General features: G+C 40.0%; 1 protein-coding gene across 7 annotated transcripts in view; it reads right to left on the minus strand.

Annotated features, from left to right (window-relative positions):
• APBB2 (amyloid beta precursor protein binding family B member 2) overlaps positions 1-14,600 on the minus strand; it is a 250,482-nt gene extending 235,882 nt beyond the window's left edge. For 6 of the 7 annotated variants that reach the window (XM_061585495.1, XM_061585494.1, XM_061585499.1 and 3 more), the window contains exon 1: positions 14,346-14,599. The gene's annotated coding sequence lies outside the window, so the exon portion shown is untranslated. Of the gene's footprint in view, positions 1-14,345 lie in introns of all 7 variants that reach the window. The other variant, XM_061585504.1, reaches the window with a different exon arrangement.
• Between the last annotated feature and the right edge of the window lie 3,371 nt (positions 14,601-17,971).

A 17,971-nucleotide genomic window follows, 5' to 3' on the forward strand; every position in this document is an offset into this window, starting at 1 on the left:
TTAGCTTTGTAATGATATGTTTCATCCCATATCTATTATTTCTTTGTACACCTGTAATGGAAAATTAATAAAAACAGTGTAAAAAAACCTCCTTAAAATTGTCTCCTCAGAGCACGTTTTATTGCACACCTTCCGAGAAAATGTCTGCCACTGTCCATTTTAACAGAACAAAAATATGGGTGACTTCTGAGATCTTAATACTATTTTAAAAAGATGCACCAAAAAAACTTCCCTCCCAAAATGAAAACATGTCTAAGGTTCTTCGAAATTAACTTAGCTCAGCAGATGGGGAACACAAAGATCACTGTCCTGAGGCCACTTATTTTCAAGAGCTCTTTTGACAAATCCCAATTTCAGAATTTCATCTGCAGAGACTGTTTGGCGAATGAAGCAAAAAAAGTACATTGCGCAAGTATACATAAAACTTCCTGTTAACACACGTTTTGTCCAGAGGCAGAAGTGTGCGAGCTAGCCACTAGCATTTAGGCCAGACAACATTCACAGAGACATGATTTAGCAAAGGAACCACAATGTCCCCCTCGGCACACACACTTCGCACATTTTATTATTGCTCACAAGCACCTCTCTCCCTGGCCACTTCATTGTTTCTACATGCCGATATGTATTTGGTTTTTGTCTTTTGTCATAAATTAACTGAGTAACAGAAATCCCCAAACAGGCAAATTACAAAGTACACATTAAAGATAAAAGGGGGAGCAAACCAGGTGTCAACATATATGAATAGATCATTTCCTGGAGCTAGCTGTTCAGAATATATTGACTATATATGTTCTCCATATTGAGGGAAGCATTACTCATTATAATTGCTGTGGGAAACTGGTTCTTCTGCAGAAAATCAGCAAGTGTGGAATACATGTGTACATGAATATGTAAACACAACTTTTTAAATGCATGAGTATATGTCTCTAGGTTCCTCGCATAAGTTTCTTTGTCAGGTGTACCTGGGTGTTTATAGGTATACTTTTGCATACAGGTGTCCGACATCAGCTGTAATGTGTAGCACCATCCAGTGTGACTGTTGCTGCAAATATTTATTTATTTATCACACTTTTTATCCCACTTTTCCTCCAAGGAGATCGAGGTGGCATACAAACATGGTACTCCCCTTCCTGATTTTATCCTCCTGTGAAGTAGGTTAGGCTGAGAGACAGTGACTGGCCCAAGGTTATCCAGTGAGCTTCGCTGCCGAGCAGGGATCTGAACCCTGGTCACCTAGGTTCCAGTCCATCACTCTAATCACTACACCTCATTGGCTCGCTTTCCATTTAACACTAATTAAATGGGCCTAGGTACTCCCACAAATGCACAGCCTCGGAAATAAAGGGTAACTGTCCTAATTAGTAACACCGCAATATTTATTACAAGTTTTTAATTTTAAAAAAATATGTATCTTGACACATTGAGTTGGATCAAGACTACACTCCTATGCACTGTCTCGTTAAACTCAATAGGGATTTACTTCTAAGTAAGCAAGCATAGGATTGAACTGTAAATTAGTTGCATTTAAGTCTTGTTGATTTTAATGGAACTTAAGTCATGAGTTCAACTGACCTAAATTCAACTAACTTAATTTGGCTTAACCCCTTCAGTCATTTGTTTGTTTGTTTGTTGTGCATTAATATAATCTGTAACACATGCAAGAGTGAGCCTTTTGACTTTGCTAGATCTCCTCCTGCTACCCCAGATCCAAAAAGATCACACCTTGAGATACTTTCCTTCAAAAGGGTAGCATAGTAATATAAGGATCTTGGCACTGTTATAAATCTAAGAAAGCACAACGAGAAGTGGAAACCAAAAATTATTTGTGTAGGTTTAATTACTCCATAAGTACAATATATTCTCTTGAGAATACTAATTAATGGAGAAAAAGAAAGGGGGGGGAGAATTGTGCAGGTTTCTAGATCAAATCTGTAATTAGCAATGATAATACGTTTGTAGCTGCAAAATGCCCTGGAGCTACTCTCTAGGTTTCCTATTAACATCTTTGATTGCTTCCAATTCTTCTTGAAGTATTCTGAAAGCAACTATGTAGATAACATCACACCGTTTTTTTATTAAGCCACAAGGCCTACTACACAGATTAGAAATCACTGGCAAATCTCATAAAATGACAGTCTGACAAAAGATGAATTGCAGAGTTTCTACATTCTACGTAAAGAAGGCAGGCATCGTAGTGAATATGAAATACCAACAGCTACAGACAGATCTACAAATCAAACTAGATATGACATGGAAGACTTATGAACGCTCCTCTTTTTTTAAGTGTATGTACTGAAATATACTTGTGGGGGGCTATACATTTCATTAGACTGGCCGTGGAAGCACGCCTGCAACCATTTTCCCAGAGATTGTTTTTCTAATCAGAGTAGCCCCACAGCTGCTCTCCCAACCAACACACAACTATACTTTTGATCAGAAAAACAGCACAGGTTGCAGTAGCCACATTTGACAATCCCCGTGCCCTTTTGTGGCTACAGACTATCTCCCCTCTGAGTGTTTCCATCCCTTCTTTTTGCTACCCTCTTGTTCAATTTGTTGGATCCTGGAAGAGCTTGCTATTGGTATTCCTTCTCCAGTTTGTTTTTACTTTATTTCCCTTTATTATGTTCTGCTTAAAATCAATAAATAAATAGGGGGGAGTAAAACAGCACAGGATGGAGTTAAGCAGCCCCTCTTTCCCTACTGCTGCACCACAGTTGAAATGAGACCATTTTTAGTTTGTGGACATCACATCTAATTTGACCCTCAGGCTACACAACTGGTGTTATTCCACTGAAATCAGTGTTAAGTGGTTAGCTAGTCATTTCCCATGCCTCTAGTGGGAGTCCATAAAGCCCCTTCAATATTGTTATCAGTGCCACTCAATGACTTTAACTCCACTAATATTTCATCTTTTCTGCATTTCTGATTTAAATCCTACACCTGATTTAGGATTTTCATGGTTCTGTGAATACTGGTACACAATAGAGATCTAGTAATGATGAATGAAATCCTTCTGTTTATTTGTGCTTTCTTCCATCCTCTGGCCCATTCAGACAGTTTAAACATTAGTTATTGACAAAGGATATATGCAATAAAGGTCTTTTTAAATTTTCCTTAAGAGTTTCTGTTTTTGCTTAAAATTGACTTGGCTCTGAATCTAGTTAAGTGAAACATTCAGTACTAATCAGCTGAAATAACTTATGTAATTAAAATAACTATAGATCTTATGCTAAAGATAGCATTTGCCAGTGTCCAACCTTCTTCACAACTTTTTTTGTCATTAGCACATGAATAAAGGCTCCCCAAGCCTTCTTTACGTTAGATTTCTACGTAAGATTCTACTGTATTTGGATGTGATCATGCACTTGGTATATAGCCCTACTAACAACATAAAAGCCAACATGGAAATGCTCACTATAACAGCCTTCACTTTAGAAATATGGCACCAATCCAAATCCATATGCAAGATTTCAAAGGTAATTCAGTTCAATGGGATTTTTAAGAAAGAAAAAGAATGCAGGATTGTATCCTAGAGTTCTATTTTCTCCCTTAGAAGTCTCATCACAGGGATATTGTATGGCCAACTTGTGAATGGTTAACAGTCTTTGCTCTAGAATGGTCTAGAACAAGGGCTCCCAAACTGTGGTCCACAAACCAGCATTCCACAAGCTTCATTCAGGAGGTCTGCAACATGTCTGTGGATTTGTGGTTAAAGATGGGAGACAGCACATCTATTGCATTTTATATTCATATTGCTTTTACTTGCATTTTATGTGTTTTTATTTCTTATACTGTATTGTATTTTATTGTACTACAATACATATAATAAAATACAATATATGAGCAATAAGAGAAGCAATAAAAACACAATTAAAAATAATACAGCATCTAGTACAGCATACAGCATTACAATTGCTACAACAAGCAGAAAAATTATTAAGTGGTCCACCAAGACCCTTAGCGAGAAAGAGAGACCCTTAGAAAAAAAAATTTGGGAACCACCATTCTAGAGGTATACAATGCAGCAGTTTCACTTGCGAAGCTAAGCTTGACTTCACTAGTGCGTGAATGGGGTCACATTCTCCTTAGAAGAAGTTTGGAACACAGTAATATCACACACACACACTTCCTCCATATGAACTCACCCTTAGATGTTGGATACTGTTTTAGACTTGTCATTCACATTTATGGCATTAAAAAAAAAAGCAACATTCGGAAAATGAGTCTTTTTGCATGTTTGATCAGTATTCCAATCTATAAAGAATCCAGATTTAATTACAAAAGACGCAAATGTCTGCACAGCTATTAGCCTGATCTAATCTTGATTATGCAGCTGTTGTGTACTACACAATATGCATTGGAGTCTTATTTTTAAACCCTGACACATACACACCAGTAAAACAATCCAGACTTAACACTTCCTCTGTACTTCCAGAAGCACATCTTAGCAGCTTCCCAAGAGAGATGCAATCTATCAAATAGAAATTAGTATCAAAAGAACCTACAATTCTAAAGGTGCAGATCAGCTTTAGCATACAGTACCTTTAGCTTTCCAGTTATACCAAGTTTATATCAAGTGTTATTCTTTGATTACATTTGAAACTTCCAGAAGATACTCACCTGAAACCTGAGCAGAACTGAGTTTTCTTTCAAGACACTTTTCTGAGAACATTTCTCAGGTTTTTTCCTCCCCTCCCCATCTGGGGAAAATAAAGGCCATGTTGCAGAATCTTCTCTGATTATTCTCCATCGTATTCTTGTGGTCTCTCACGCACACAATGCCTAATGATGCTAGGTCTGGAGCATTGTGGAGGATGCAAAGTTTGTTCTGGCCAACCTGCCAACAGAATTGCTATGGCTATCACTTGCAGTGACAGCCACAAGAAAAAAACCACAGAAAGAAAGACACCACAAATGCATCTTTCAGAAAAGGACTTAGATACGTTTCTCTAACTGTATTTTTAAAAAATTAATACATAAGATTTCTGCATAAAAAAGGAGGCATTTATGCATACCTCTGAAACCCATGAGGGACTAGAATAGAGGGGAAGGATTGATTGACTCTATAGTGAAAGCAAACATCACTTTTCATTGGTGGTGGTGCTGGCAAGAAGTCTTGCTTTTCTGGATTCCATCACACAGTGCTAGGCCTACACTCCAGCCTGTCTCCCCATGCTACTGCAGCTTCCCAACTCGCACGCTAAAGTCAAACCCACATCAAAGGCCCGAGGGCTGCATATGTTCCAATCTTCATGGTGGCACTCTTTCGTGCTTTGGACTACATTTATTATACCAAAAGACTGTCTCGAACACAAGCATGAACAACATTAACCAAACTTTAAGATGCATTCACATGACTACAGTTGGTGGTGACTGTCATGTAACAGTTTACCACATGCAAGGACCTCTTCCCTTTGATGGGCACACCATTCATATGATAAAAACAAATACTTTCTTAATTCAATTAAGGCATAACAAATGTATCATGTGGATAGTGTGATTTCACGTTAAAGATACACTTTTGCACATCTATCTTTAGTTAGGAAAGGTTTGGGCAACTTTCTTTTTATTTGCATAAGTAGGGTTGCAATGGCAGAGTTTGAGAACCCCTAGAGTACTTGTGGTACTTTCTACTTTATCAAGACAGATCAGAAGCTTTAGCAGGTGTAAGATGCAGGTGGTCAGCTAATGAAAGTAGTGTCTACAGAGAATACATTGCACCTATGCTTCTCAGATTTGGGACCAGGTTACAATAGAGATTGTGTGGCAGGTGGCAAACATATCACGTACCATCACGGGAATTAGTATCAGCCACAATGTTAGGCCAAGTGATAGTGACTTGCCAAAAGTCACCTTGCAATTTTGGTTCTGAAAAAATTTTTTTAGACAGGCTTATGTATGTGTGTAGAGAGCCAGTGTGGTGTAGTGGTTAAGGTGCTAGACTACAACTTGGGAGACCAGGGTTCGAATCCCCACACAATCATGAAGATCACTGGGTGACCTTGGGCCAGTCACTCCTCTCAGCCTCAGAGGGAGACAATGGTAAACCCCCTCTGAGTACCACTTACCATGAAAACCCTATTCATAGGGTCGCCATAAGTCAGGATTGACTGGAAGGCAGTCCATTTCCATTTTTTATGTATGTGTGTAAAGGTCAGATCTCCATTCATTCATTCCCTTAAGCCAGAGTCTCCCAAACTGTGGTCCATGGACCGCAAGTGGTACAAATATATATAACAATTTACACATATTCTGGCATATCTCCCATCTAAATATGCTGTGCACATAGTTTTGAAATCTCAGAGCTATAAACACTCAAGAAGATTGTGATCCACCAGTAAGCTTTAACAGATGCTTACTGTCAGATGACAGAAAAGCCCTATTAACTGTAACCATATTGCTCAACAAAGCTACCATGAGCTCTCCAAGCTATCATGATAAGATACCAGACATTCTCATAAGAAGCAGTCCTGATTTTTCAACTATGAAGAAGCTGAGTCTTCCTATTCAGCTAACTTCATCTGCATCAAACACCTCCTACTCAGAAAATATATCTTGACATTGAAAAGGATTGGGGGAGAGAAAGATGGAGAGATCTGGAAGAAGGTAATTCATAACTGCTCAAAGTACCAACTGTGAAAAAACTGTCAGATACTCAAGAAACATGTATCTCCTCACCAGGCAACAATTTGGTAGAAAGCACATACGTGACTCGTGATGCCCATTTAGTCCAGTATACATACTGCCATGAGAAGCATCTTCCCATGAGGAAATGCTACCCACACCACTAGAGATATAAATGAATGGGGGTTAGGTTTATGTACTCACAATGGTATATCCAGCCTCAGAACAGTAATGTTATCTAGGTACAATTGTAAGTTTTTCTTTCTTCTTCATAGTGATCTGATGACCCCCATATTATGTAGGGGGAGTAGGGAGGACACGTGGCTTTCCAGATGCTGTTGGATTCCAGTTCCCATCAGTGTCCACCACTATGGCTAATGGTCCAGTATAATGGAAGCTGGACTCCAACAATCTCTGGAGGACCCCAGGTTTCCCACTCCTGCTATATACTATCCATGAATGGCCAAAAACTTCAGCCCTTACTAAAAGTGTATTTGGAGGAAGGATCAGCTTTACAACAAAATTATTACAATGTAAGAGTGCAGTAAAATGTCTTCTAATCATTTATATGTTGGATACATAAGAAAATAAATGCTTTATCCCCCACCCCCCATTAAGAGCAAGACAACAGATGGCTAAATTTTTATATGATCTCACTAGCACTCCTATGCAAGAATTTTAAGAACATGGACTTGTGCACCACAGAATTGCCACATTAACAGTGCAATCCTATACTTTTCTACACAAACTATAACCTTATCTTGTTCAGATAAATGTCTATATAGGTTTGCAAATTAAGTCTGCAAACTATGGGCAATATCCAATGTTAGGCATACTCAGAAAAATGAACGGTCTTAAGTTACGTAAGTCTATTACTTTCAGGGCAAACAAACAATGCAGCAATATCCAATGTTAATCATACTCAGAGCAGATCCATTGAAATAAATGGTCTTAAGTTAGCCTATTAATTTCAATGGGTCTAGTCTAATAGCCTTCAAACTTTTCAGAGCCAGGGCCCACATTTAACCCAAACATGCATTTGGGGACCCATTTCTTAATTCCCCCCTCCATAAATTTGTATAGTGGTATTACTGCTATTGCAACCCACCTTCAAACAGGTGGTGACACACCAGTGGATCCTGACTCACAAGAGGATCAATGGGTCTAGTCTGAGTATAGCTTTGTTGAATATCACACAATATCAGCCCATACCGTGTATAGCACATATATGACAAAACAAAATGATATTGACCCAGACAATGTAATGCATAAGCTGAAACCTCATCAATTAAACATAGTTTTCCAGACTTTCCTCTTAATATAGTATCATGTATTCAAATTAAGAGTTTATATAACCAGGAATTCCCACTGAATAACCACATTCAACTCAATTTAGCACAGCTCTACAGAAAATACACATACATCAAACTGAACAGAAAATACACAGCTACATCAAACTGAACACAACGCAAACAACATAAGGGGAAATACAACTTTTATCATTAGTATTTAAGCAGCAAAAAGGAGCATTTTTCTTTTGAAAATGAATCTATCGTTCATTTTTAAGCAAGACCTTGCAAACAATATCAGATCATGTAAAAAATGCAGAAAAGAAGATGCTCACAAAATACCACATTTTATGGAACGATAGATAGCCCAAAAAGTGACAGTCAACCCAGCCATTAATACTGGACTGCTCTACAACCACGCAACATGGGGACCAGCCCATAGACCAACTGCATTGCAAGCCTTCTGATTTCTCTAGTAGGCACATGGATATCACAAGGCTGAGACAACCTGTTCCATTCCCAACATTGTTCCAACAGAGGAAAAGCAGGCATGGTCAGAAACCAGCTCAAGGACCCTTTGTTATTTTGGCTGCAACAGTCTGCCATGGCCTCCCCTCTGGAATATGTTCCTAAGGAATTCAGGGCACATGTTCCAAAGCTGTCTGAATATCAAAGCATCCTCCCTTTTGACTTACTCCAAGTTAAGTGAGTGTGGAATTAAGGTTCTGAATTCCAAGGCATATCTGGATAGCAACAAATGCACTGAAGTATGTCATACTGATTTCAGTCGGTTGGAGCACAATTAGGATTTTCTTCCTAATTAGGATTGTACTGCCCTACACATTGGTCAAAATGCAACCACCATTTGGGTTGGTCTTTCACAGCCCAATCCACTTTCTGTGTAGCTTGGGCGAATTTGATAACATGTGCCTCTGAGCATATGGTGAGTGGTGGCAACACCTGCAATCAGCCCAAAGAACAGAAACAAGACATGTACTATACTGATCTTGTTTAAGCAGGAAGGAAGCAACAATATTAAGACAGTTTATATAGTTCAGATAGTCACTTTAAATATGTTTGATTTACTTTGCAATTTTAGTGAAGCATTTTCTTTTACTTCTGTTTGTGTGAATAGAGTACAGCAACAATTTCCACAATCCACAGCTGACTCCACAATCGTACTCAAAGAGTGCTTATCAATGGTTCCTTCTCAAACTGGGTGGAAGTAATGAGTGGGGTACCACAGGGCTCGGTCTTGGGCCCAGTGCTCTTTAACATTTTTATTAACGACTTGGATGAGGAGGTACAAAGCATGCTTATTAAATATGCAGATGATACAAAGTTGGGGGGCATAGCTAATACCATAGAAGACAGAAAGAAAATTCAAAGGGACCTTGATAGGCTGGAGCATTGGGCTGAAAACAACAGAATGAAATTCAACAGGGATCAATGCAAAGTTCTACACTTAGGAAAAATAAACCAAATGCACAGTTATAAGATGGGGGATACTTGGCTCAGCAATTCTACATGTGAGAAGGATCTTGGAATTGTCGTTGATCACAAGCTGAATATGAGCCAACAGTGTGATGTGGCTGCAAAAAAGGCAAATGATATATTAGGCTGCATTAACAGAAGTATAGTTTCCAAATCGTGGGAAGTATTAGTTCCCCTCTATTCAGCACCGGTTAGGCCTCATCTTGAATACTGCATCCAGTTCTGGTCTCCGCACTTCAAGAAGGATGCAGACAAACTGGAACAGGTTCAGAGGAGGGCAACAAAGATGATCAGGGGACTGGAAACAAAGCCCTATGAGGAGAGACTGAAAGAACTGGGCATGTTTAGCCAGTGCTGTGGAGTCGGAGTCGTGGAGTCAGAAGCAGTTTTGGGTGGAGTCGGAGTAGGTAGAAATGTACCAACTCCGACTTCAAAATAAATTTTGATTGACAATTTTTTAAAAATATAAATTCAAAATGTCAAAGAAGCTTCCCATGAAGTCAGCTGTAGTTGAGCATTTCACCATAACTCAAGATGGAAAACATTTTGTGTGTCACTGTATGACACAGGACACAGGACCAGAGATGAAGACAAATTCTGCGATGCCAAGATCAGCGCATATTCAGGCAGCGATAAAAATGCTCCTATGAGAGCTTCCAATTTAAAAAGACATTTACATCCCTTTCCAGGGCTGTGGAGTTGGAAGAAATTTTGGGTGGAGTCGGAGTCGGCAGTAGAAAAATAGAGGAGTCGGAGTCAGAGTCGAAGGTTTGGTGTACCGACTCCACAGCCTTGTGTTTAGCCTGAAGAAGAGAAGACTGAGGGGAGATATGATAGCGCTCTTCAAGTACATGAAAGGTTGTCACATAGAGGAGGGCCAGGATCTCTTCTCGATCGTCCCAGAGTGCAGGACACGGAACAATGGGCTCAAGTTGCAGGAAGCCAAATTTCAACTGGACATCAGAAAAAACTTCCTAACTGTTAGAGCCATATGACAATGGAACCAATTACCTAGAGAGGTAGTGGGCTCTTCGACACTGGAGGCTTTCAAGACGCAGCTGGACAGCCATCTGTCGGGAATGCTTTGATTTGGATTCCTTCACTGAGCAGGGGGTTGGACTCGATGGCCTTACAGGCCCCTTCCAACTCTACTATTCTATGATTCTATGCACTAAAAAAACTCCCAAAACAATTGTGGAATAATGGCACTGACTATTCTACAGAATAGTCTCCAATGGACATCAGGAGTGTCTCAGTTTGCACAAGATAAAAGTGGGGGGTGAAATATATCCTAGCAAATGTCTAGGTGTGCTCTATGTTTTTGATTGACCATGTCCACCTTTTCTTAAGTGGGGTGGTTTAAGCATAGCAAGCTGAACACATGCATCTTGGGCAGGCCAAGTTTGTTTTTTCCAACAGCTAGATTCATTGCTTAAGTAGCAACATATTGTATTCAGTCTGATTTTACATCAAACGGCAGTTTCAGATTCAACTGTTAATGCACCCAAAATAGAAATAGAACATAATCTCCAGTTTGAAACACAAAAGGCTGTCTTCACCATCATATGACACTGACCAATAAAAAGGTTTTGAAATTAATAAAAATAAATTTAACACAGGTTTCTAGGATGAGTAATGAGAGAAATATAATCTTCTATGTTAGATGCTCTGTAGAAACAGCTGTAACACAGGAAAGAAGCAAAGCAGGAAGAACATCAACAAGCATACAAAAAATGTATGTAATTCTCCATCTTTGGAGATGTAGTCCTGATTGCAGATGTTGCCACCATTCACCATATGCTCACAGGCACGTTACCAAATTCTTCCAAGCTACACAGGAAGTGGATTGGATGGTGAAAAACCAACTCAAATTGTGTTTGCATTTTTACAAATTTGTAGGACAGTACAATATGCCGCCCTGGGCTCCTAATGGGAGGAACGGCAGGATATAAATCTAATAAATAAATAAATAAATAAATAAATAAAATAGACCACCTCTCAAAGAGGCCAGGTCTCCTGCTCCCCTGGTACATTCACTATAGCTGATCAGTTTCCCTGCTTTTTAAAGTTTGATAGAAATACCTGTGGGCTATAGGTACATTCTTAAACCGCAAGGGTTTTGTTGCCTATTAGTGAATTATTTCTAGTTTGGATATGTCTCCATTATAAGGCCACATACTAACTAAAAGTGAAAAAAATCTGTTTTTTAATTAGCAAATTCCCCTCTTTTCATGGGCTTAAATTAAAGTTTTAAAGTGTATCCCATCAAGCACATCACTGTGTATTAGAAATTTTCAAACTTGCCTTTTCATTACATAGTTTTAAATATCTCATTAAACACCATTAAGCTGATAAAACATTCTGAAGCCACACAATTCAAGGCCTAGAAGAAACCAACCAACTTCCACAGTTCAACTAATTAGTACTGACTAATAATGAAATCTATCTAGCAGATAATGTTAACATTTTTAAACATGCCTGAGCAAATTTGCAAACAACAACAAGGAAATAACTGCAGAACTGTGAATTCTGTTCTCTAGAACAGATATGTGCTTAAATAAGAGCTCTCTTAAATCACCAAATTCTGGTTTCCAGAATGAAGAGGCATTCCTTTATTTGAAAGGCACCTAGCAACCTTAATAGTAACCAATATACTGGGTTCATTTACTTAATAACATTTGTATTTCACTTTATAACTGTTGCTTGCAAAGCAGCTTACAAAAAACATAACAGCAATACATTCAATGCAATCAATAAAAACAGCAGCAAGAAAAATCTCCAGATCTCAAAATAGCCACCTCAACTGACAAAAGCCCCACCCAAGACGTGCTGATGATCAGGCCTAAAAAAGGAGTGGGGAAAGGAACAGGCATTACAAATCAATGCTGGAAAGCAAACAACGAAATACTAGGAGTTTGATTCAAGTTATTTAATAAATATTTTTTATGTAAAGTGCTAAGAGCGCATATGTTTGTCAATCAACTGATGCCTTTGCATTAATTGATCTGAATATTTGAAGCAGACCTAATGCTTACTGAACATTTTGGTAGAATATTGACTGAACATTTTCCCCTTTACATCTACATATACTAGAGACCTTTTTTAAATCTTTCTTGATAAATTAAATCTGAAAATAACCTTGACTATAGTCTTGGATCCGTGATCTCTAAATAAAGGGGGGGGACATCTACTACATCTTCTGCATTTCCTTCCACAACTGCCTTGCTGTTTAAATCTTTTAACTCACTCTACATTTTGCAGCCTAGGCAATCCCTTTGTGCCCGATGCATAGTCTCAATCTCTGGGGTGCCAAAAGGTTTCCAAAATCCATAGTAGGGCAAATCCTCTATTAGGACTAACAAAAATATTTAATTGGTCTTGATAAGGAAGTCATCCTACTGTGGATTTTGGGATTTTCTTCTTATGCATCAACACTGCTGTATTTGCATTTTCTGTGCCTTGGAGAAAAATATGGATGACTAACAAATTACCAGGTTTTTGACTAAGCAACAATGGCATCCCACTTCCTCTTACTTAAAAAGTTAACCCTCTTTCATTCTTTTACAGCTTCAACTAGGTACTTAAAGGATTTGGGGCAGGGGCATGACACAAATGTGTATATCCTGATTCTCTATGTATAGATGCCCCATGGCAAATTATGATGGTGGGTGGCACAAAGTACACCCAGTGCACCAGCAGTGCACCCAGCTAAGTTTTATTTTAAAAAAGGGGAGGAAAAGAAGCAGATTATATGGGGCTCAGCAAAAAAAGGCTTGGGCCTCTAAACCACTCCCCAACAATACCCCTGCTTTCAACATCTCATCTGTAAACCCAAATCCATGCTCTCAAACGCAGGACAACAAGCGCTGTTGTCCACAATCTTGCTGGCATATATCATCATCTATCAGATCCTCTAACCCCACATCACAGTGCAACCATGTATCACCTTAGGGTGTCCCTAGGAATGCGACATAACATCCTTTGAGGTGGAGTATCCTCCTCCCAAACACAACAATCAGGAGAAAAGAGAAGAAACAACTGAAGCATCCCATAGAAACAGAATGCTCATAGTGCATAACCGAGACAATGTGAATGCCCACAGTGCTCACACCAGCATGCTTCATTGGGCCTTGTGAGGAGAGAGGCATGAACTGCAGCCTGGCAAAAGGCTATGATAAACACAGGGCCAGGGGGAAATGGCAGTAAGGAATAGCAAGACCCGCTCAGCGCACAAAGAGGACCCCAGGCACTCTCCCCCCCACCTCCTTCTCCTCCCATTCCTTGCATTTTCCTTTCTTCCCATCTCCTTTATTTCCCTACTGTCAATCCACCTTCTTCCACCGATTTCCTTCCTTCCTCCTTGACTTATTTGCTGCTATCGATCCTATTTGGCCTCACGCTAGTTTATGGATACCGTTTCCCCTTGAGCTTCCCTCTCCAATATTTGAAAAAATCGGAGTCTGATGCGGATCACACACAGCCTGCGTTCCCTCCAGACCTCTGCTCCTTGCAACTCAAGATTAGCGGCTGCAATTGCAGCTTAGACGGGCATTTCTTCCTGAAACCCCGGCACCATCACTGCAACTTCCCCGACTCCGACACGGCTCTTGAACCCAAGGCAAAGTCTGCCGTATCCCGCTCGCCCGCCCCGGCCAGCGGTCTCTCGCTTGAGCAGGACATCTCCCTCCTTCCCTTCCTCCGCCGCAACGAGGTGGACACGTCCGTCGCAACTCGGATCCAGCGCCGCTGCTGCAGATGTGGCAGCTGGCAGGCAGATGTGCCTCCCTGCATCGCCACGCGAGGAGCAGCCGCCAGAGCCAGCCCCATCGCTGCCTCCTTTCCCCTCACCCGCCCTGCCCCAGGGGAATGAAACCACCGGCAGAAAGCGAGGCGCCTCGAGCACCTGGAGACCCATGCCCGCCCGCCCGGCCTTACCCTTCACGCTGGCCCCTCCTGCGCCCACAGCCACCCGCTCGGTCCCTTTCTCTGCGCTCAAGGCTACTGTTGTCGCCCACACAAGCCGCCTCCAAAGCCTTGCTGCGGGATGTAGCCAGCCTTCCGGAAACGCTTTCCCAGCCTGCTGCGCTTTCCCCAGGAAATAATTCCGGCCTCTGGCGGCGGCGGCTGCTACTGTGGAGGCTTGTGCTCCTCCTCTTCTCCCTCCACCCAAAACAGAGTTTAGGAAGCAAGGCAGAGCTGGAGTTGGGAAGCGAGGCTGGCTTTCGGAAGAGGGCGACGTCCCCTGGTCACCGCTGGGCCTTGCAAGGAGAGAGCACGGATTCTGGGCTTTCTGCACTTCATTGCACCTGCTGCACTTTAGGATAAGATTTCGTACATCTGATGAAAGCGCACGCTAGTCTTAACGCCCCTAGAAATGTGTCAGTGAGTCTTTGAGGTGCCACAAGACTCTTACCAAAAGGGTAGCCCTGTGCTAGGCTCCCGCAGCAAAAGCACTTGCAAGTCCCTTACAACACTGGCAGACATTATAATAAATTTAGTAGTCTTTAAGGCTCCACAAAACTCTTTAGTTGTTTCAGGACAGTTGTTAAAGAGATTTAAACTTTTTAGGAGAAAACTGAGTCTTTAAAACCAAGGTTTCCTCAAGCTATCTCATTAGAGACGGAAGAAACGGAATTCCAAAATTACATTGGTTTTAATATAATCTCCCTCTCTGCATGATTTCAGCTTCTAGTCCATTTAATTGGTGGCAGATCATTAGGGCAAGGTAGGGCACAGCCCTACCAGTATTTTTCCTGAACCTCTAAATCCAAAACTGTAGCCCAACAGACCTGTGCCCCTCCCCCCAATCATATTCATAAAATTTCCTATCACCCAGAGCAAGGCTCACTAACCTTTTGGAACCAGAAGGCACATTTCAAATTCCGAGAGTGCCGGAGGTACCAGTCACAAAATGGCTCCCACAGGGTGTGTGGCCACACACAATTTGAGCGTAGTCATGGTGAAGCTTTTCCATAATTGTATTTCGACACTAGAAAAGGCTGAACCTGTTGAATTTCAGCCTGCCTTGCAACTGTTAAAGACACAATAACCCTGTTTTTTCCCTAATGCCAACCCTAAACCAAAAACAAAGCTGCCATCCTGTACCCACTTAGCCAGAATAAACCCCATTAAACACAAATAAACTTACTTCTAATTATACATGTATACCATTGTACAATAAGTTCACTATACAGTCAATCTTAATGAGTCCCTGGTCTTTAGCTGCTGCAAAGCAGGAGACATGCATCTGCCTCTAAATCGCTTAGAAGGTTACCTACACATCTTGCTCCATAATGTTTTTTTACTAGAAGGGGTGGAGACTTACTTTTAAAAATAATGAAAGCTCATGTTCTGGGCTACCTGCTGGAGGCACTACTGAAGGCCTTTGGAGGTACTATGGAGCCTGCGGGCAGTGGGTTGGCGACCCCTGATTCCCTGGACTCTGCACAGAAAAGACAAACATAAGTACCCATATACTGCTATATGTTTCCTATGTGTAGACAAAAATTCTGCCAGGGATGCACTGTAATGTCTGTATACACTATGGGTCATGGAACGTGAGATGTCCATGCAAAGGAGAATGGAGAGAGAAGTGTGAGAGGTCTGCAGAAAAAATGTTTGAAGAAACAGTGAAAGCCAAGGGGGTAGAGAACAGCTGAGGAAAAAGACAATGGAGAAGTCAAGTATAAGGAAGAAGAGAGAGATGCAGGTAGGGCAGCCCTCAGCCAGCAGGAAAGAGGAAACCTCTAAAACAGAAGCTGACAACAGATTGAAGGAACTGTGAAAGCAGCTGTTAATTAACTGTAGTTTAGGGTATGAGTTATTTGTATTTGGTATGCAAAATTATTTCTTCTGTTTAGCGAAAATCAGAGAGAGAGAGTAGGTAGACATATTATTGCCAGTGTGCCCTTCCTCACCCTAATGACAGAGCCAAATGTTGGCTCCTATTCTATATATTTTCTAAAACAAAATTTCTGCCAGGGATCAACTCTTGTATTTTTTATATTTCTCTTTGTGCGATTATCTAGGATAAATAGATATTCATATTTTTTATTATTACGTTTACAGTATATCCTACCTTTCCTCCAAGAACTCAAGGTGACATACATGGTTTTCCTCCCTCTCCACGTTATCTTCACAACCACCCTGTGAGGTAGGTTAGACTGAGAACTGTGACTGGCCTCAACAAGCTTCATGGCTGAGTGGGAATTTGAACCCTGGTCTCCCAGGTCCTAGTTGAACACTCTACTAGGTAAAATGCCATATGTTCCTAACATTCTGAAACACAACCCAGAATGGGGCTGTACGGTTGAAAGGGAGATGCTATGAAAAGTGGAGAATTAAGCCTCCTACATAGCTGGGTTCATCAGGGATAAGGAGAGATTGAAGAGCCTTTTTAGATGATGATGAACATTTATTACTTGCATACAAATTTTATTGCAGGAATATAGGAAAACAGGCTCAAAATAGACCCATAACCAGTGGAAATAAAACACAAAGAACTGGAAATTAATCAAACTATGATTAGCATACTGTATACCAAACAAAGATTTTATGAATTTGGCAGCAAGAAATCACAATTGTTAGCAAACAGGATCAGACAAAAACATAGGAAACATATGATAACCACAATACAAAAGGAAGATGACGCAATAACATGCTCTCTAACAGATATTGGAGAAACATTTGCTGCCCTCTTCAAAAAGCTATATCAAAGCAATAATGTAGATCCAGGAAACATTGAGAAATATGTACAAAGAGCAAGACTTAAATCTTTATTAGATACGGATAAAAGAACATTAATGGTTAACATCAGCATGGAAGAAACTGAAACAATAATCAAATTCCTTAAGACAAATAAAACACCAGGCCAGACAGGTTCACCAGTTAATTTTACAAATGTTATAAAGTAATTTTGATCCCACAGTTATTAACCCTTTTTAATGATATACTCCAAGGAGACCCATTTCCACAGACATGGACACAATCTAAAAATCATGGTCTTCCCAAAACCCTACCACAACCCTCAATTCACAGATTCATATAGGTCCATAGCATTGCTGAATACTGATTATAAAATATTTACCTCAATTATAGCCAATAAATTAAAACCCATAATTTCATCATTGATTCATCCTGATCAATCGTTTTGTGCCACATAAACAAATTGCTGACCCCATAAGAAGAATTCATTATTCATTGTAAAATTAATCAACTTCCTTTAGCTTTTCTATCCCTAGACATTTTCAAAGCATTTGATTCTGTATATTTGCCCTCTTTAATATCAGTAGCACATGCAATGAATTTTGGTAATGAATTTATAACACTTTTAAATAAGATATATTCCCCAATAGTAGCAACTATTAAAATCAACGGATTAGACTCTCCATATTTATTTATTTATTTGTTTATTGCATTTGTATACTGCCCCATAGCCAAAGCTCTCTGGGCGGTTTACAGCAATCAAAAACATTAAAACAAATATACAATTTAAAACACATATTTTAAAAACAATTTAAAACACAATTTTAAAATTTAAAACAATATAAAAACAATTTTAT

This window comes from Rhineura floridana, chromosome 9 (assembly GCF_030035675.1).
Source record: "Rhineura floridana isolate rRhiFlo1 chromosome 9, rRhiFlo1.hap2, whole genome shotgun sequence".
NCBI classification, from domain to species: Eukaryota; Metazoa; Chordata; class Lepidosauria; order Squamata; family Rhineuridae; genus Rhineura; species Rhineura floridana.